At 38.6% G+C, this 22,277-nt stretch overlaps 1 long non-coding RNA gene across 1 annotated transcript; it reads left to right on the forward strand.

The window, feature by feature from the left end:
* Positions 1-58: 58 nt before the first annotated feature.
* On the forward strand, positions 59-22,069 carry LOC109023633 (uncharacterized). Its single transcript, XR_002003062.3, has 3 exons — positions 59-487; positions 5,120-5,232; positions 10,793-22,069. It is a non-coding gene; the product is annotated as an uncharacterized lncRNA (long non-coding RNA).
* The last annotated feature ends 208 nt before the right edge of the window (positions 22,070-22,277 follow it).

Here is a 22,277-nt window from a genome sequence, read left to right on the forward strand (position 1 = left end):
TGTGTTGTATGCAGTAGGAAATCAGCTGCCTTCGCCACGCCCCCTGCCGGATCGCCCCGCCCTCCACCGCGCACGTGGCTCGGTCAGCGGCTAGTGCGGAGAGACGCAGCGGAGATGGCGCGCCTGCTAAAGGCTGCCGCCGCCAACACCTTAGGTGAATACCGAGCTCCAGGAAGGTCGCTGTGGGTAGGGCATGTGGGAAAGGAGGCCAGGGGGAGAAGGAGGCCTCAACGTGGCCAAAGCACCTTGATGATGCGCTCTGTCCCCGGAGGCGCGTTCCACGGCCGCTGCCGGCAGCTAGGCAGAGGGATACCTTCCAGAAACACCTCAGCTTAGCGCGGGGATGGCCTTCTTGTGCGTGAGTCCCTCTGCACACGGGAGCTGTGCGCCCTGGGCGCTGCACCTTCCAGTATGTGGGCCGGAGAGGCGGGGGATCTTGCCCAGCGGGTCCGACAGGGCATGGACGGAAGTAAATGGAAGCCGGTAGGTAAGTGTTATTTTACCGCGCACCCATAAAGAGGCTGGGGAGAAACCAGAAAGGAGAGCAAGTCTTGTTTAAAAAAAAAAAAAAAGTCAGCTGAACTGCAAGCATGACCAGCATCCTGTTGGGAACACTCAAATGTCAATGTTGTAAGGAATACAGAAGGAGTTACTTTTCCACGTGCCTTAATAAGTTTATCTTCGCGTGCATAAGTGGAAAGATAAAGCATGTGGATTTAGAAACTTCCTTGATTTCTCTCTTCCTTCATTTTTTTAATTGTCTAGATAAAATCAGTTATGACAGAAACGCGTTTTCTGAGTCTCACTTTCTTTTTATCTTTTTTTTTCTCTTTTATGAGAGGCAAGTGTTTCCCTTAATCTGAGATTAAGTGCCAAGTGGTAAAGCCCCAGAGTTACTCCAGGACATTCGTGATAAATCCTTCTAGCACCAGAGCCCACATTCTTAACCATGAGGCATACTCACTTCTTAGGTGATACACAAAATCAGAAGGTGAAAATATAAATAAAAAAATGAATATTCGGGAAGAGGTATTTTTATATCTGTATTTTTAGAACTGCACCCTTTAATGATCGACGGTTTGGGAAGAGTATGACTTCCAACAGACCATATACTTACTGCAAGAACTAAATACAGATAAAGATGCATTTTTGTTTTGTAACTTACACATCTTGGCAGAAAGTAAAGGAAAAATGAAAATAGTGTATTCCAAAGACTGATTTTGATTTGTCCTATTAAGATACTTGAAACTTCATGGCTCCATTTTTGTGTGTGTGTGGTTGAATATATGTAAAGTAAAATTTAGCATTTTAACATTTTTTAGTGTATAATTCAGTGGCTTTAACTACACTCACTTTGTTGTGCAACAGTCACCACCACCCCTTTCCTGAGCTTTTTCATCTCACCAAAACTAAAAACTCGGTACCCATTACACAACACCTGCCCATTCTCCTCTGACCCAGCTCTTGGCAACCACTGTTCTACCTTCTCTGTGAATCTGACTATTCTAGGTGCCTCATATAATGTGGAATCACATACTGTTTTTCTTTTCTGTGTTTGGCTTGTTTCACTTAGCATAATGCCCTCAAGGTTCATCCATATTGTAGCATGTGTCAGAATTTACTCTTTTTTTTTTTTTTGAGAATGAGTTTCACTTTTGTTGTCCAGGGTAGAGTGCAATGGCACAATCGCGGTTCATTGCAAACTCTGCATCCCTGGTTCAAGCGATTCTTCTGCCTCAGCCTCCCAAGTAGCTGGGATTACAGGCATGCGCCACCAAGCCTGGCTAATTTTGTATTTTTAGTAGAGACGGGATTTCTCCATGTTGGTCAGGCTGGTCTCGAACTCCCGACCTCAGGTGATCCACCTGCCTCCGCCTCCCAAGTTGCTGGGATTACAGGTGTGAGCAACTGCGTTCAGCCTACACTCCTCTTTTATTAACACTTCTGTTCTTATCTTGTGCATTTATCCACACATAGTTGTACACTATAGTTTATTTATGCAAAGCAACCTTTATTGGAATATTGGAATAATCACAAATTATACATTACAGTATTCAAAATAATGCAATTCTGCTGCACCATTCTGAAATGGGAGGCAGAGAGACCTAAAACTGAAGAGTTGTGAATTTCTACCAACTGAGGGCCAACCTGAAGTAAAAATATCTTTAAAAAGTTAGCTTGTCAGTAAATCATTTCATAATTTATACATATATTAAAGCATACATTGTATACCTTAAAGATACATAATTTCTATGAGTCCTCATACCTCAAGCTGGAAAAAGGTTGCTACAAGTCAAAGGAGAAAATATAATAATCAAGAGTTCAATTCACAACAAACTTTTCAGGCACACATTTTTATCAAATATAAAGCTCTGTTTCATTTTAACCCCTTTATTCAGGGTTCTCCACCCAGTTTGCTTGGTCTACACAATTTCACCTTTGGGTTTTTATTGTTGGATCATCTCTTCTTTTTTTCTTTTTCTTTTTTTTTTTTTTTTTTGAGGTAAAATTTACATAACAAAATTAACCGTTTAAAAATGTACAATTTTTTTTTTTTTTTTTTTTAGACGGAGTCTCGCTCTGTCCACCCAGGCTGGAGTGCAGTGGCACGTTCTCGGCTCACTGCAAGCTCTGCCTCCCGGGTTCATGCCATTCTCCTGCCTTAACCTCTTGAGTAGCTGGGACTACAAGCACCCGCCACCGCACCCCGCTAATTTTTTTTTTTTGTATTTTTAGTAGAGACGGGGTTTCACCATGGTCTTGATCTCCTGACCTCGTGATCTGCCCTCCTTGGCCTCACAAAGTGCTGGGATCACAGGCGTGGTCCACCACGCCTGGTGAAAAATGTACACTTTAACAGCAATGATCACATTCACTGGGTTCATGCGACTATCACCTTTATCTATTTAAAAACATTTTCACTGGCCGAGTGCAGTGGCTCACGCCTGTGGTCCCAGCACTTTGGGAGGCAAAGGCAGGAGGATCACTTGAGCCCAGGAGTTCAAGACAAGACCATCCTGGGCAACATGGCAAAACCCCGTCTCTAAAAAAATACAAAAATTAGCCAGGCGTGGTGGTGCATGCCTATAGTTCCAGCTATTCAGGAGGCTGAGGTGAGAGGATCACCTGAACCTGGGAGGTCAAGGTTGCAGTGAGCCATCGTCGTGCCACTGCACTCCAGCCTGGGCAACAGAACAAGACTCCGTCTCAAAAAAAAAAAAAAAGAAAAAAAGAAAAGGTGTTTTGTGTGATCTTTTCTCTTGAAGACCAGGAAGAGTTTATCTTTAAATGTCCCATTTTACTTCATGTGCCCTTAACTACACAATTGTAACTTACTCTTCACCTTTTTTTTATCCTAGTACGTGCATAATTACGTTGATATATTTGTTTTTAGCCATAGCAAGTTTTGATGTGCATTCTTGTCAATATTGTTTGGTTCAAAAATCTATAAAAGCTAATGATTTTACTAGCTTATGACTTAAAGTTTACTGTTTCAGGAGAATTTTCCCAAATACTCAGTTGACTCAAGTTTATTTCAGCATAAATTTCTTGCAACATACTTTTAAATATTATCTCTTAATAGTGTATTCCATTGTTTTATTACTTTTTTCCTGGGACTCCAACTTTGTGAATAGTGCCTTTGCTTAACTTTGATTTCTACCACTTTTCTGTGACCTCTTTTTTCCTTATGTCATTTTCATTCTCCAGGTTGTTTTTCTACCTTTCTTCAAAGCTAGTCATTATATTTGCATTTGAGTCTATTCTCTTTTGTGACTTTGTGGTTCTCTTTTTCTTTAGGAGATGACTTTGTCTTTCTTTCCTTCATTTCTCTTCTGGCTTTAATTAACTGTATTTTCATTTCCTTATGTTTTTGCCCATTTTTATTCTTATTTTTTAGATATCTGACTCAATTGGCTTTTCATATCCACAAATGCTTATTTGAATAAATTTTATTCTATTTGAAGTGTCAGCTTAGAATTTTATCCCGATTCATAGTTATATTATTTGGGGAGATTTGAATTAGTAAAAGTATATTGGATCTGTTTTTTTTATAGTAACCTCTAAAACATGGAGTTTTTTTCTTTTCATTTTTTTGTGGATTTCTTGTGAGTTTTCCAGATTCCCAGTGCAGTGGCACCCTATTCTGCCAGGATAGCGAATTCCAGCTATGTAGCAAATTTGTTCAGGGTTTATGAGCCGTGTATGTCCTCTAGTTGGTTTTCTTTAGAATCTTAGGGTGTTAAAATGTCCCCCCCCCCTTTTTTTTTTAAGACAGAGTCTTGCTCTGTCCCATTTTTTTTTTCAGGAGAATTAAATCATTTATTAATTACACATGATAATGTATGATACACAAACTTCATTCCCATCTACAGTTTTATCTGATGCCATTATTTAATTTAGATATATCGCATAGGATGTGCCAATGACCATTTTTATAACCAATAATTTCACGATTTTACTTGGGTGATCCCTTTTAATAGTGAACTTCAGGTCACGATAGTACCTATCAGTTCAACTACACCAAGGTTTCTGAAGACAATGGTGTCTCCACCCAAGCAGGTTGTAAATAAATTCCAGATAGAATCTGGCATCACCCTGGAGGAATTCTAACTTCACACTCTTGGGGAAATTTACCAAGATGGCTTCAGAGTAAACCAGCTTTACATAGTACATCTGAAAAAAAAAAAAAAGACGTATTATTCAAGGTCATGATCAGACTATTACATTTAGCTACCAACAGCATGGGTGCAAAAAAAATCTACATTAAAACCCTTTGTTGGAATGTTTTACACTTTCCACAGAATAGAAACTAAAATAACCTGTTTTACAATTAGTTGAAAATACAGTCCTGGAGTTTTTTGCCCATACACATCAGTATTTGTCTAAAACATGTCTTAACATGTCTTAACATGGGCATAAAACATATCTTAACATGGACAGCTTAACCTAAAAGCCTGAGTCAAAAGGTGAAAGTTACAGAAGACTCTGGGAGGGAAACGTGCAAAAATAGGTGCAAAATGCCTTTTAAGGTAGGTCAGTGGGGAAAACAAGGGCTTAGGTAACAGGGCGGCTAATGGGCCCAGTGGATTAAAATGTTCACTTTATTCCTGAAACCCAGGCTGGCTGCTCTAAGTTGATCTGGTGCCTTGGTCACTCGTGGCTTCTTTCTTCTATGCCAGCTCTGTCTTCTCTACACTTCCTCTGGAGGAGGAGGCCTTGACACAATTACAAGTGAGTCGATTTTTTTTTTTAACTTCTGAAATTCTGTCTAAATTACTCAGTTAGCTGATTTGTGCTCCTTTTTAGAAAAGGGAAAATGGATTAGCATTTGATAAGCACCTACTGTTAGGTACTTCTAGACACTTCATCAATTCCTGTATTTATGTCTTAGGGGAACTGTAAAAAGTGGTTAATTATTTGTTTTGAAGGTTAGGGAAAATTTAGAGATATTAAGTACTCATGGTCACAAGATGTTAAGTTGTAATTAATATGTAATTTGTGGGAAAATGTTTTGAGGATATTTAAATGTCTTTTTATCAAAATGTTAACCACTACCTATATCATTCCTATATAATGATTCCTATATAAGCCGGTTATTACAATGAAGACTGAAAAATGGTGACTTTTAAAATACTATTCTTTCTACATTTGTAATTGTTTCTTCTATGAGTAAGAACTTTCCCTTCTACTTCATTTATTTATTTTTTATATCAGTAGGAACTCATGGATCTTTATTTTATTCAATAGGTTATAACTTGTTACTATTATTATTTATTTTAATGCTGAAATTACCCAGATTTCTTCCATGGAAGTCCATTCGAATTGGCTTCTGTATCCTTTTGACATATACCTATCACTTATTTTTATTGGTTCCTTATTTTTTTTTTTTTTTTTTTTAGCACAACAAGATATTTTAGGCTTATTTTGTTCTTTCCCTATCCCAGCCCTGGAATCCGCCATTTCTCCAAGGAGCTTTGATTCCTTTTTATGGTGAATGGAATTGTTGAAACCAAATCTGGATGCTAGGTGTACACATTGCTACTAGGGTATCATTGCTTATAGACTCTCCCAGGGGGCAAATCTGTACAAACATGCATACACACATACATATGTATACACACATATGTATGCCTGTCTATAAAAAACATTCATTCATACTGAGACTAGTCTAGTACCATGGAGTTCATTCCTCTCCTTCCTGGCTGCATGTGTTAGTCCTTTCTTCAAAATGAAGAACCTGGCTCCCATTATCCTAAATATATTTACTCATTTGCTCAATCGTAGAATCCTAGATTTTTCCCCCCCATATGCCTGGTCTATGGAAAGCAAACCTACTAACTATAATTTAGTATTTGTGTATGATTCTTATTATTTTTTTTTGAGACAGAGTCTCGCTTTGTTGCCCAGGCTGGAGTGCAGTGGCGTGATCTCTGCTCACTGCAAGCTCCGCCTCCCAGGTTCACACCATTCTCCTGCCTCAGCCTCCCGAGTAGCTGGGGCTACAGGCGCCTGCCACCACGCCTGGCTAATTTTTTTTTTTTTTTTTTTTTGTATTTTTAGTAGAGATGTGGTTTCACCGTGTTAGCCAGGATCGTCTCGATCTCCTGACCTCGTGATCCACCCACCTCAGCCTCCCAAAGTGCTGGGGTTACAGGCGTGAGCGACCGCACCCGGCAGATTCTTATCATCTTAAGATTGAAGGTTTATGGTCAAAATGCTAGTTCAGAAGTTACTGGGCTAAGTTATTTTCCTCTCCTTTGCTGTGTATATGTAATTCGTTTGAAATATAGTGTTGTTGTTGTTATTTTTTGAGACAGAGTCTCGCTCTGTTACCAGGCTGGAGTGCAGTGGTGTGATCTCAGCTCACTGCAGCCTACACCTGGGTTCAAGTGATTCTCCTGCCTCAGCCTCCTGGGTAGCTGGGATTACAGGTGCCCGCCACCTCGCTTGGCTAGTTTTTGTATTTTTAGTAGACACAGAGTTTCACCGTGTTGGCCAGGCTGGTCTTGAACTCCTGACCTCAGGTGATCCACCCGCCTAGGCCTCCCAAAGTGGTAGAATTACAGGTGTGAGCCACTGCACCTGGCCTGTAATATAGTTTTGTTCGTATTCTGGTTATGGGCTGGATTGTATCCCCCCACAATTCATATGTTGAAGCCCTAAATGCTAGTACCTCAAAATGTGACCGTATCTAGAGATAGGATTTTTAATGAGGTAAGTAAATTAAAAGGAAGCTGGCAGGGTGGGCCCTAATCCAGTCTAACTAGTATCCTTATAAGAGGAAATTTGGACACAAGACACACACAGAGGGAAGACCATCTGCAAGCCAAGGAGAGACCCCTCAGAAGAAACCAAACCTGCCAACACCCTAGCTGGTACTTCCAGCTTCCAGAACTGTGACACAACTGGGTAGCTGTTATTTAAGCTACCCAGGCTGTGGTGTTCTGTTACAGCAGCAACAGCCCAGGCCAACTAATACAATTCTATTTAGAAATTTCCCTCTGTTCTTCATGATTTTTTTACATTATATGTGACCTTAATAAGAATCCACAATTCAGAATTATACAAAAATAATTCATATGGAATTATCATTCCCCCTTTCTCCTTCCATTTCTTCATCATCCAATCTGCTCCTATAGGTAATTAGTCTCATTAGATTCAGTTTCTTTTTTTTATTTTTCCTTGCAAAAATTAGCTAATACATGTAAATTTTGTTATTGCTTCTTTGTTTCATACAACAGGTAGCATACTGTTTTTTTTTTGCATTTTACTTATTTCAACTAACTATATCCTAGAAATCACTGCATATCAATTCCATGAAATTTTCTTTGCTTATTCATTTTTATAGTATCATAGTATGCACTGATTATGATATTAGTTTGCTAGGGCTGCCATAATTAAGTACCACAAACTGGGTTGCTTAGCAGAAATTTATTCTCTCATAATTCTGGAGCTAGAAGTCTGAGACCACGGTGTTAGCAGGGTTGGTTTCTTCTGAGGTCCTTCTGAGAGAGAATGTGTTCTGTGCCTCTGTCCTAGCTTATGGTATTTTGCTGACAGTACAATTCTTTGGGTTGTAGAGACATCACTCCAGTCTTTGCCTTTATCTTCACGTGACATTTTTTTCTGTGTGCATGGCTGTCTGTGTGCCCAGTTTTCCCCTTCTTATAAAGATACCAGTCATACTGGATTAGGGCTCTCCCTGATCACTTCATCTTAACTTAACCATCTGCAAAGACCTTGTTTCCAAACAAGGTCACATTTACAGGTACTGGGTGTAGGACTTCAACATCCTTTTGGAAGACACAGTCTACCCATAACAAGTATGTACCATACCTTATTCAACCTTTCTATAGAAGAGCATTTAGGTTATTTTCAATATTCTGAAATTCTAAACACACTGCATGTTGTCCATATGTATTTTCATATTATTCGATGTGTGCCTTTCTGCTTCTGTACCTTTCAGAAGTGTGTTTAAGTTTTCATCATATAGTTTTTGTGCATTTCTAATTAACATTTTTCCTAAATTATTTTTTGCTACTGTAATGGGATTTTTTTGTAGTGTTATTTTTTCTAACTTATTAATTATATGTTTGAAGACTCTTTATTTTTGTTGGTTAACTCTATATCATTTTACCTTACTGAATTTATTGTTTGAGCTAGTTTTATCTTTTGATTGTTAGGGCTTCTAGATATGCTGTCACATCAGTTGCAAAAAGGAATTGCTTTATGTTATATTTTTCTTTTCTTTTCTTCTCTCTTTTTTTTTTTTTTTTTTTTTTGAGATGGAGTCTTGCTCTGTTGCCCAGGCTAGAGTGCAGTGGCTTGATCTCGGCTCACTGCAAACTCCGCCTCCTGGGTTCACGCCATTCTCCGGCTTCAGCCTACCTAGTAGCTGGGACTACAGGTGCCTGCCACCACGCCTGGCTTATTTTTTGTGTTTTTATTAGAGATAGGGTTTCACAGTGTTAGCCAGGATGGTCTCGATCTCCTGACCTCGTGATCTGCCCGTCTCAGCCTCCCAAAGTGCTTGGATTACAGGCATGAGCCACCATGCCCGGCCTTATGTTGTATTTTTCTATTCATATATGCCTCTAATTGATTTCTCGAATCTGAGTTTATTTCCATGTTGATCTTTTATGCGCATATTGGTGAAATCACTTATTAGTTGAAGGAACTATTTTGAAGATCCTTTGGGATTTTCCTCATAGTTCCTTATATTATTTCCAAATAGGGACAGTTTTACATCTTCCTTTATAATCTATATGTTTTTTTCTTGACTTACCATGCTTGCTAGAAATTCCAGTACCATATTGAATAATAGCGGTGAAAAGTGGACATCCTTATGTTTTCCTTATCTTAGGGAGAAGACATACATTCTTTCTTTAAATATTATGTTACCTATAGGTTTGGAGTAGATGTTCTTTATCAAGTTGTGGAAGTTCTACGCTGTTGATAATTTTCTGAGTGTTTTTATCATGAATAAGTATTGAGTTTTATTGAATGCTTTTTCTACATCAATGAGTATGATCATGTGATTTTTCTTTTTTGACATGTTTGTATAGTTAATTACATTGATTTTTAAAATATTAAACCAGCTTTGAATCTATGGAAGGAATCTTGGTCATGCCATTCGATTATTTTATACAATGTTGAACAATATATATTTGCTTGCATTTTGCTAAGAGATTTTGCATCTAAATATAGAGAGATATTGGTCTGTAGCTTTGTGGGGGTTTTTTGTTTTTTTTCTGGTCTTCACTTAATTTTGGTATTAAGGTTACTGGCCCCATTAAATACATGGGAAGCAGTCTCCTTTTCTATTTCCAGGAAGGCATTGTGCAGAATTGGCATTAGTTCTTTAAGCATTTGGTAGGGTTTGGCAGTAAATATGTCTGTGACTGGAGATTTCCTTTTGGGAGTTTTTAAATTAAGAATTTGATCTGCTTTTTTATTTTATTTTTTATTTTTTTGAGATGGAGTCTCACTCTGTCACCCAGGCTGGAGTGCACTGGCACGATCTCAGTTCACTGCAACCTCTGCCTCCCAGGTTCAAGCGATTCTCCTGCCTCAGCCTCCCCATTAGCTAGGACTACAGGCATGCGTCACCACGCCCAGCTAATTTTTGTATTTTTCATAGAGATGGGGTTTCCCCATATTGGCCAGGTGGGTCAAGAACTCCTGACCTCAAGTGATCCACCTGCCTCGGCCTCCTCAAGTGCTGGGATTACAGGCATGAGCCACCACACCTGGCCTGGTGTGTTTTTTAGAAACAGGGTCTTGCTCTGTGGCCTAGGCTGCAGTGCAATGGTGTGATTATAGCTCACCGCAGCCTCAAACTCCTGGGCTCAAACGACCCTCTCACCTCAGCCTCTCAAAGTGCTGGGATTACAGGCATGAGCCACTGCGCCTGGCCTTGATTTTCTTAATAATTATTTGAGTAGTGCTATTTAAGTTGTTTATTTCCTAATAATAGATGTTTGTGGTTATTTGTGTTTTTTTGAAATTAGCCATTTCATCTTACTTGTCAGGTTTATTATATCTGGAGAATTATTTGTAATATTTCCTTAATATAATTTTTATATCTTCAGGATCTGGGATTATATCCCCTGGTGCATTCCTAATGTTGGTGATTTGTGTCTTCTCTCTTATTATTTCTGTTAGTCATATTAGAGGTTAAACAGTTTTACTGGTCTTTTAAAAAATGCTTTTCGTTTCATTTTTCTCTGTTTTACTGTTTTCAATTTCATGATCTCATTTGTATTATTTTTTGCATGCTTTGGTGTTGCAGGAAGTCAGGGACCCTGAACAGAGGGACCAGCTGAAGCCACAGCAGAAGAACATAAGTTGTGAAGATTTCATGGACATTTATTAGTTCCCCAAATTAATACTTTTATAATTTCTTACGCCTGTCTTTACTGCAATCTCTGAACATAAATTATGAAGATTTCATGGACATTTATCACTTCCCCAATCAATACTCTTATAATTTCCTATGCCTGTCTTTAATCTCTTAATCCCATCATCTTCGTAAGCTGAGGATGTTATGTCGCCTCAGGACCCTGTGATGATTGCATTATCTGCACAAGTTGTTTGTAAAGCATATGTGTTTGAACAATATGAAATCTGGGCACCTTGAAAGGAACAGGATAACAGTGATTTTCAGAGAACAAGGGAGATAACCATAAGGTCTGACTGCCTGCAGGACCAGGCAGAACAGAGTCACATTTCTCTTCTTACAGAAAGTGAATGGGAGAAATATTGCGAATTCTTTTCTCAGCAAGGAATAGCCCTGGGAAAGGAAAGCATTCCCAGGGGGAGGTCTCTAAAATGGCTGCTCTGGGAGTGTCTGTCTTATGTGGTTGAAGATAAGGGATGAAATACACCCTGGTCTCCTGCAGCACCCTCAGGCTTGCTAGGATTAGGAAATTCCAGCCTGGCGAATTCTAGTCAGACCAGTTGTCTGCTCTCGAACCCTGTTTCCTGTTAAGATGTTTATCAAGACAATGCGTGCCCAGTGGGACATGGAACCTCATCAGTAATTCTAATTTCACCCTGGCCTTGTGATCTCGCTTTGCCCTTCTGCACTTGTAATCTTTTATTGCCTCTTGAAGCATGTGATCTGTGTGATTTACTCCCTGTTCATACCCCCTTCCCCTTTTCAAATCCCTAACAAAAACTTGCTGGTTTTGCGGCTCAAGGGGCATCACGGAACCTGCTGACGTGTGATGTCACCCCTGGAGGCCCAGCTGTAGAATTTCTCTCTTTGTACTCTTTCTCTTTATTTCTCAGACTGGCCAACACTTAGGGAAAATAGCAAAGAACCTACATTGAAATATTGGGGGCTGGTTCCCCCAATACTTTGGTTTTATTTTTCTTTTTGTTTTATTTTCTGTATGTGAAAGCTTCAGGTATTGATTCGAAATGTTTTCTAATATAAGCATTTAGTGCCATAAATTTCCCTCACAGCTTTTGGGTATTGGTATACCACACATTTTTATATGCTGTATTTTCATTTGGTTCTGGGTAGATATTTTTGTTATTCTTTGTTTGTTTGTTTCTATTTCCCATGAGATGAGACTTCTTCTTCGACCCATGGATTATTTAGAAGGGAGTTGTTTAGTTTCTAAGTGTCTGGAAATTTTCCTGTTACCTTTTTCCTATTGATTTCTAATTTGATTCTATTTTGGTTAGAAAGCACATTCTGTATGATTTCAGTTTTTTTAATGTCACAGGACATAATCCCAAAAGTCCCTGTGGACCTTTCTCTTCTGTTTTTGTCTCCCTTCTCTCTGTTGGTCAGGGTAGTTTCTCTTTTCAGGTTCACTGGTTCTCTCCTCTCTCCTTTCCACTCTGTTGTAGACCCTGTCTGCTGAGCTATTTATTTCAATTCTTTCATTTTGTTTTGAAATTTTATTTCAGATGGAATCTGACTCTGTCACCCAGGCTGGAGTGCAGTGGCATGATCTCTGCTTACTGCAACCTCCACCTCCCAGGCTCAAGTGATTCTCCTGCCTCAGCCTCCTGAGTAGCTGGGATTGTAGGTGCCTACCACCACACCTGGCTAATTTTTATATTTTTAGTAGAGACAAGGCTTCATTATGTTGGCTAGGCTGGTCTCAAACTCCTGACCTCAGGTAATCTGCCCACCTTGGCCTCTCAAATTGCTGGGATTACAGGCGCAATTATTCCATGTTTTTATTCTTTTCTTTCTTTCTTTTTTTTTTTTTTTAGACAGAGTCTCGCACTGTCACCCAGGCTGGAATGCAGTGGCACGGTCTCGGCTCACTGCAAGCTCTGCCTCCCGGGTTCGCACCATTCTCCTGCCTCAGCCTCCTGAGCAGCCGGGACTACAGGCACTGGCCACCACGCCTGGCTAATTTTTTTGTACTTTTAGTAGAGACGGGGTTTCACTGTATTAGCCAGAATGGTCTCGATCTCCTGAACTTGTGATCCCCCCGCCTCGGCCTCTGAAAGTGCTGGGATTACAGGCATGAGCCACTGTGCCTGGCCTCATGTTTTTATTCTTAAAATTTTTATTTGATTTTTCTGTGTGTCTTCTATTTTACTTCTATTTTTCTACCTTTTGTTTTGATTCAAGCATTTATGTAATTGCTCACTGGGGCCTTTTCATGGGATGTGCTTTAAAAATCTCTTTTTAGAGAGCCCTGGGTGGTGGGGTGAGCATGGAAGTCTGCCTCCCTGCCCCCTCCTTAACTGAAGGTGGTGGAGATGGAGCCACATTTTTTTCCTGTGGTGTTTTCCTAGAGTTGAGTGGTTAACTGTCTAAAAGTTTTCTGGCTTGTTAGGCTGATCCTTTAGTGGGGCTTTTTTTTTTTTTCCTCTATTTCCATTACCATTTCCAGGTTGATTCTTCTTCAGCTCCAACTATAGAATACATGAGATGACAAAACCACCCAAGTCCCAGGGGCCTTAGCCAGCCTGCCTTTCTCTACCTTTCATATTCATCTTATGTTTGTTTTAAATATAACTTCCAGCATTGTTATCTACACTTAATAGGAGAAGCAGAGAAAGGTGTTTACTCCATTTTGTCTAGAAGTGGAAGTCCATTGTTTTTATTTTTTAAAGTATTTTATTTTACTTAACAATCAGCAGTACATAGTAGTTTGACAAAGCAGAAAGTGTATGCATTTCCCTTTCAGTGTTAACTTTGAACACCTGGCTGTCTCTCTTCATGAATATTTATGGAGATCAGTGTTGGGCATTGTAGTAAGGCGAAAAGAGAGATGAAAAGATGAATGGATGAAGAGACAGAAAGAAAACTGGCATTGTTTAGTAATAAATAGGTTTAATAACAAAAAAATTAATGTTACTCAAATTTAAAAAGAAAAAATAACTAGAGAACTAAAGAAATTGCTGTTCTTCAAGAGAACTATATTGAACAAGAGGAAATTCTTGTTTTGTAATATTCCTCTATGAGTGAAAGAAAAAAGGTAAGACAGTTATGAGAGACTCACTATGTTTGTGTCCACATGATTAGACATTCAACCTTGCTTACATTTCTTCTCCCTCTCTTTTGTCCTCTATGGACTGTTTTTTAAATTGTTGTAAAATTATTTTTACTTTGTCAAGATTTACTTATTTAAATTTTTGTTCCGGACCCATATTTATTCCTGTAACTGTTTTTCTCAATTTAACATTTAAATTCTCATTATACCATGTGTTCTACATTGATCAATTAAATGGTTCCAACCACCCTCTTACAAGGACAAAAAAGAAAAAAATATGTCTGGTCTTAACAACAATGCAGTAAGCCAAGAAAGAAAAATAAAACTTATAAAGATTGGGGGAAAAAAACAGCCCTCATTACCATTCATTCTGTAGTAATTTTATTCCCTAGTTCTTCATTGTGATCCTCCCTTTTTTCTTGGGTAGGGGGGTGGATTTAAGTATCAAGTAGTTAAAATGTTCTCCTCTCAACCTGTATCTTGAATAATGAGAAGAAAAATGTTCTTCTCTTTGTCTTTGCATGTTTGAGAATCCCTACTAAATTTGTTAGCTCCATAATACATTTTTGTTCTCAGAGTAATTCATAGCTTTTCATCTCTCTTTTTAAAAAAATCATGTTGGGTGGTGTGTATTTCATTAAATTCATGTCCTTATTGAATTACTCTATAGCACAAGCATTTTTAGAAGATTTCTTGTATTCCTTGGATCTTAGTTTTCCCAGAATGTGTTCTTCCTTGGATGTTTTTCATACCATGTTCTTTCTCTCCTGTATTGGTGTTATTTCTGTGCATAATGATAATGACAGGATCCTTTTTAAAAAATATTATTGATCCTAACGTGGCTGGTTTTAGCCAGACCTCTAATTGGCTGTGTAGTACAGATGGGTTCTTGTAGACACTCCTCCAAAAATATTTGTGACATTTGTCTTCTAAGCTGCATCTAATGCATTTGATGTTGCATTCTCTGTTCCTTTTTAATAGCAGAGGCCTTGGGGTAGGGGATGGGAGAACCTGTCTAAGAAAACCTTTAGCTCTTTGTTGTAGGCCTGAAGACTGTTCTTTCCCCTCTCAACTTTGAATAAATACTCCTGGGGTCTCATTCTCCCAACTCTACATATTGCCTCAAAAATTGGCAAGCCCCTGGCAGCCCCTCCCAGTGTCTGCAGCAGAGTAGTGTATAAGGGCTTCTGCTCTTGATGGTGTATTTCCTTGATTTTTCCTCTCAAGCTGCCTACTCCACCTGCATCTCCCCATCTTTTAACAGTGCCTATTAAATGATGGCCCATCAATATTGTTACTGTAATTCCTAAACTGATTTTCAAAGGATTCTTTTTTTTTCTATCAGAGATAAATAAATCATTTAGGAAGAGATCCATTTGAACATTCTTGTTTATAAGCCAAAGGGTTTCCAAAGAGGAATAGTTTGAAGATTGACAAAAATGGGGATAATTTGTGAGAGTGAATGCCTGGAGAGTATCAGGGAACACCTAGAACATACAATAAGAGGATACGTGGAAGGGCAACTTTTCCTTTGAGACAGGGAGGGAAAGACATATGGATGAAATGAGTGAAATTATACAGAGTTGGAATTTCCTCTCGATGCCTTCTTCTTCAGGTAACCACAGAGTCTGAGCACTATCAAAAATACTTCGTGGGCCAGGCATGGACTCCTAGTTGATTGCCTGAGCTCAGGAGTTCAAGACCAGCCTGGGTAACATGGTGAAACCCCATCTCTACTAAAAATACAAAAAAAATTAGCCAGGCATGGTGGCATGTGCCTGTAATCCCATCTACTTGGGAGGCTGAGGCACAAGAACCACTTGAACCTGGGTGGCGGAGGCTGCAGTGAACTGAGATCGTGCCACTGCACTCTAGCCTGCATGACAGAGCAAGACTCTGTCTCCAAAAAAAAAAAAGGGCATGGTGGCCAGTGCCTGTAATCCCAGCACTTTGGGAGGCCGAGGCAGGTGGATCACCTGAGGTTAGGAGTTCAAGACCATACTGGCCAACATGGTGAAAAGTTGTCTCTACTAAAAATACAAAAAAGTTAGCTGGGTGTGGTGGTGGGCACCTGTAATCCCAGCTACTCAGGAGGCTGAGGCAGGAGAATCACTTGAACCCGGGAGGTGGAGGTTGCAGTGAGCCGAGATTGCGCCACTGCACACCAGCCTAGGCAACGAGAGTGAAACTCCATCTCAAAAACAAAACAAAACAAAACAAAAAAAAAAACAAAAAACAAAACTTTCTGTACATCTCTTCCACCTTTCCTGTGACTATCAGCTTTACACATTATGTCAGGAACATTTTCTGGATAGCTAAAAGGGGGTGAGTATGCTTATATTTTAGGAGCCAGTGACATTCAAGAATGTTGTTGTAGACTTTACTGAGGGGGAGTGGAGATAACTGAGCCCTCCACAGAGGAATCTGTACAGAGAAGTGACACTGGAGAACTGTAGGAATCTAATCTATGTGGGTAAGAGCCGTTTTCTTTTGTTACTGAAAATCTTCCTATTTGAGGGTCTTTGCTTCCTCGGTTATTAACAGCCATGAGTCTTCATAGCATTTTACTCTGCTGGGCTTATATAGTCCTCAAAACCAAAGGTTTTAAAATCTAGTTGGCCCCCAAGACACAAGATGTTCCTAATACATTTTCCCCAGGTAAATTGCCTTTATTTTTAAAGAGTTGATATTAGGAGCTTTCTATACTACTCCTCCCTTAAACCTCACAGTAGCCATCATTCAGTGAGCCAAACTTTAAGGGGTTAGGGCTGAATTTTCAGATATTTGTTATATCTTTCTTTCCCCATGGGTGGGCTGTCATCCCTTCAAAGCCAGTGTTATCTCCCAGCTGGAGCTAGAAGAGGAGTTGTGGATGATGGGCTGGGCATCCCTAACAGCCACTTGTCCAGCTGAGAAATAGAAGCATGAAGTTCTTGGAATTGGTCAATGAAGAAGACATTTCTTACAGTGTTGTCTGAGGAATTCATCTCATAGTCATATCTGTTTCCACTTATTCTTTATCTTTCTATCCTATTAGTTTCTCCTTCATATTTCTGAGAGGAAGATGTGTTCTTCCTTAACTAAGTTCACATTTCCTTTTGTTTTCAAACTTCCTTCCCTTCTTTTCTCACTCATCTCTTCCCACTCGTCTCTTTACTGTGGCTTGCAGGCATGATGACTCCTTCTCACTCCAGCATTCTCAGCTTTGTCTTTCACAGCCTCCTTTCTTTAGTCATTTAGCTTTTCATGACTCTTTAACCCAATAAATAGAAATTCACGTACTGTACATTGTCAGATCTCACTGCTTCAGAGCAAGATTTGGTTAAAACTTCCTAGAAAGGAGATTAGCCACATGTATCAAGAGTTTTAATAATACCCTTTTAGTCATTCTTCTGACAGGACCCCTGTCTAGTAGATATCATAGAGGTCAACAATGAGTCATGAACAGTTCTGTTCCCTTGGCATTGTAAGTAACTGATTTCAATATCATGGCATTGTTTATGCAAATTATGAAATATCTAAACATTGAAAAATTATAATGTTATTAGAAACATATTCACAGAAATTTTCAATGATGCGGATAGTGCATTATGTAAAGAAAGTAAACTATGAAATTTTAACTACACTTAAATTTAGCAATAGAAATACTTAAATCAAATAACACTTATTACATGTTGACTCTCCTCCCACCTTTAAATGCAGTTATTATGATATGCTATTAAATGTAATTTTTCTCCTTATTTTATACCCAGGCATTTCCTAAGACTTGCTATTTCTGTCCCTCCTTCCTACTTCAGTGTACTGACATCCCTGTGTATTTTGGTTCTTTTGCCCCCATTTGTTCAGCAAACATTTATTGGGCACCATTCAGGAAAGGATCTAAAGGGAGCACTCCAGGATGTTGAGGGTAGAGATTGCTGCTGTTGAAGTTGCAAGTCATTTTTCTTTCTTTCTTTATTCTCTTTCATTTCTTCTAAACTTTCCACAATGGGCATATTTTCATTTAAAAATCTGACAGAAAGAAACACTCTGTATGATATATACTGTTACCATGTGCATTTTTCCATAATTCCTTCCTGATTAAATTTCTTTTTGCTTCTCAACCATTATTTTGGTTTCTAAATACTGTCCTACTGAAATTACTTATTCAGAGGCAACCATTAGATTTCTTCTAAAAAATAGGCTAGCCTTTTTCCAGTTTTCTTCATCTTCAGTTTTTCTGACGTACTTTGCCATTTTGAGTATTGACTTTGGGTGTAATAAATATGTATTGTGGAAATTTTAGAAAATACAAATAAGCAAAAAATAAAATTTGAAATCAGTGATCTCATGTCTTGGAGAGAGATAGCTCATGGACATATGCTATGTTGTATTTATTATCTACTATCTAGAATAATCATTACTCATCATATAAAATAACTGATAGGCATTTAATTTTATGGATTTACCATTACTGATTAAATTAGGTACCTGGGATTGAACATTTAGGTTATTGCCAATTTCTTTCCTTTATAAATGATACAGATTTAAACATCCTTGTAACTGTCTTGCACATTTGTTCCGTCAGAGCTTAGTATAAAATTCTTAGAAAATGAACTTTTTGCAGCAAAGATTATGAATAACAATCACTTAAAGCTTTTGTTAACATGTTGTTGTTTTTTTTTCAGAAGGGCAATACTAGTTTGTTTACCTATCCCTCAGTCATACCTGCATGTGACCTGGAACACGTGGCAGTTCATGGTTTTTCATTACATTTTTATTACTGCTGAATTTTACATTTTTCAATGTAGTTACTGACCCTTTACTTTTTATATTTTATAAGCTGTCTGATCTTCTCATTAGCCCATTTTTTTCATTAATGTGAAAATATGTTTTCAGGATACAGATCTGCACTGTACAGTACTAATGCATTTGGCTCGTAAGGCAACTGAAACATGGCCAGTTCTCACTGGGACATGCTATGAGTATAAAATATACCCCAGATTTTGTAGACTTAGTAAGAAAAGAAAGACTGTAAAATATCTCAATACCTGTTATGCTGAATCCCTGTTTAAATGATAATATTTTGGATATATTGGGTTGAATAAAATATATTCTTTAATTTTACCTGTATTCTCTTACCTTTTTAAATGTGGCTACTGGAAAACTTAAAAATAAATGTGCGCATCACAGCACTTGTGGCTCTCATTATATTTCTGTTGAAAAGCACTGATACAAATAGTCAATTCCTGTATATTTTGACTACTTTTGTCTTTTAGCTTTTTTTGAGTTCATTATTATTACAAAAATAAAACATGCTTGATTAAAACATTCAAACCATATAGAAATTCAAAAAAATACAAAACTGCTATAAAAAATCTTTCATCCCTCTGCAGTTCCAATGATAGCCAGTATTAAGCCATTGAGTACAGAATCTGGGATATGTTTTGCTTATCATAAGGTTTATGTGTGAAGTCACATTATCCCTAATTTTCTACCCTCCAGAGGACTAAAAACCCAGCCCTATCTTCTGAATTATTCCTTCCCTCCACCTAAGTTGTATAGGCCACTTAGCGCCATGACGATTTCTAAACTTTGAAAAGTAATGGCCTTGTTTTTTTCAGAAGAAAGCGATTTTATTATGATAGACCATTTTTTTCTAATACAATAATGAAACACTACTTATTTGTGTTAATGATACCAAGTTGAGTCTTCTACTCATCTGGGGCTTTGCTGATGCTAAGCACTGTTATGTGCTGTTAAAAATGAAGCTTCTGTCTTTCCAAGAATTTGTCCTAGGCTCTAGCTAACTGCTAACTCAGTTGAAGTGGTATTGTATTTGGTGGTGACTATATCTTGTGCATTGGTTTGTATATTTAGTTTATTTATTCAACAGGGATCTGTTGTTCAATGTGGTTGATTTAAATTCCAAGCTTTAATTTTGTAATTTAAACAACATACATACGCACGTGTGCTTGTAAAGACAGAAGTCTGCTATTGGTCAGAATCATATAGACTGTGTCACAGATAAGGAAGCACCTGCTACTGGTTGCTTCATTACTATGGAGAAGACCTTGCCAAGTAAGTGAAACAAGTAACGGATGGGTTTAGGACGCAGATTTGCCAGTATTGCACAGGAGAAATCCCAGGTTCCATGTGGACGATGGGAATTTGGATTGAGCTGATAAGGGTCAGTCTAGGAAAAGTTCCCCTAACATTCTTCAGATTTTTCTTATTGCATCCTTCACAACTTGTCTCAATTATTGGTCGAATCTATTTTTTTCTTCCTGATTTGAGATCCCATCTTTATCAAGTGCTGTATTTCCATTAATTCATTCAATAAATGTGTAGTGAGTCTTGCATCTGGAGATATAACAGTGAAGAAGACCTAAAAAGTGCTTTCTTTCAAAGAGCTTACATTTGATCTGGGGTAAAGGGGTGCAAAAATATGGAGGAGACAAACAATAAATAGAACTTTAGGTAATGATGACTGCCTTGGTGAAAACAAAATGGGATATTGTGAGAAAGTGACTACAGTGAGTGACTACTTAAGACTGGGTGGTAAGGGAGGGCTTTTTCAGATGGTATCATTTAAGGTGAAACATGAATGACAGAAGGGACCCGGCCTTTCAAAAACCTGGTATAAGAGTATTTCAGATGCTAAGGCAAGAGTAAGCTTGGTGAGGGTGGTACTAGAGTGCTAAGAAGTGAGATCCGGCCAGGTGCGGTGACTCACGCCTGTAATCCCAGCACTTTGGGAGGCTGAGACAGGCAGATCATGAGGTCAGGAGATCGAGACCATCTGGCTAACACGGTGAAACCCCGTCTCTACTAAAAACACACACAAAAAAAATTAGCTGGGCGTGGTGGTGGGCGCCTGTAGTCCCAGCTACTGGGGGGCGCTGAGGCAGGAGAATGGCGTGAACCCGGGAGGCGGAGCTTGCAGTGAGCCGAGATTGCGCCACTGCACTCCAGCCTGGGCGACAGAGCGAGACTCTTGTCTCAAAAAAAAAAAAAAAAAAAAAAAAAGAATTGAGATCCAAGAGATAGAGAGGGATTTGGTCTCATAGAGCTATGGGAATTCAGGTGAGGATTTGAGATAGAAGGGAGACATCTGGATTATGGGGAGGCAAGAAGATCCTCAGGAGACCTTTTGGGGTAGTCTAAGTGAAAGATGATGAGGGCCAGGGAAGTGAAGACAGAGATAAATAGATTTAAGACACAGCGGGGCCGGATTTGATAAAGTTGACAGGAATCTTCAATTATTAAATGTAGGAGGTAAGTTAAGAAAGGGATATAATACTTCTCAGGTTTTGGTTTGAGTAACTGTGGGGATAGTAGTGAAATTGACAGAAATGGGGAAGAACATAAGAACATGTTTTTGGGAGCTGCAAATCAAGAATTCTGTTTTGCACATGTTAAGTGTGAGATGTTCATTGTACATCTATATGAGTGTGTCAGATAAACAGTCGGGTAAAGGGCCAGAGTTCAGGAAAGGAGCAGGCATGGAGATGAATTTGGAAGTCCTAGTGATATAGATGGTAATTATAGCCACAGTACTGGATGCTGAATGAAATAGATAAGAGGGATTCCAGGACAGACCTGTGGGTCAGCCCATTTGTCTGGGCCTTCTGTTATTCTGGGTTACCTCTAATCACTAGCTAAATTTCTTGACATTATTTCTTTTGGATCTTTATGCGTATATTTACCTTTCACCTGATTAAAAAACCTGCAGAAGCTTTGCGTGGCACGTCAACATCTCCTGTAATTTCAGGGCTCTTTATAACCTGGCCTTCCATAATCTAGCCCTTTTCCATCTTAGCCGATCATCCTGACATCCTCTGTGGATACACTTCCTTGTATTTGAGGCTGTTATATGTCTTTCATCTTTTTCTGTTGTCTTAGAGTTGAATTTAGATTCCATTTTCCTCATGAAACATTTGACTTCTTCAGTCCAAACAGACCACTCACATCTCTAAACTATTACTGTAGTTACAGTCTCACATTTAAATACTTATTATTTTTTATTTTCACAGATTATAATAAACATGCTTTCTTTTCAGTCCAAAAGAAAAGTTATTTGAATAAAATATACATGTGGCTTACAATCATACATAGAAAAGCTCAATATCACTGATCATTAGAGAAATGCAAATCAAAATAACAATGAAAAACTCTGTATCTAAATGGCCTAAGCATCCTTTAAAAAGGCAGAAATGGTTGGAATAGGTTAAAAACAACAAAACTACATGCGGCTTTTAAGAAATGAACTTTAAACATAAATTCACAAATAGTATAGACAAACATGTGAAAAAGATATGCCATGGT

Source organism: Gorilla gorilla, chromosome 18 (assembly GCF_029281585.2).
Source record: "Gorilla gorilla gorilla isolate KB3781 chromosome 18, NHGRI_mGorGor1-v2.1_pri, whole genome shotgun sequence".
In the NCBI taxonomy this organism is placed as follows: domain Eukaryota; kingdom Metazoa; phylum Chordata; class Mammalia; order Primates; family Hominidae; genus Gorilla; species Gorilla gorilla.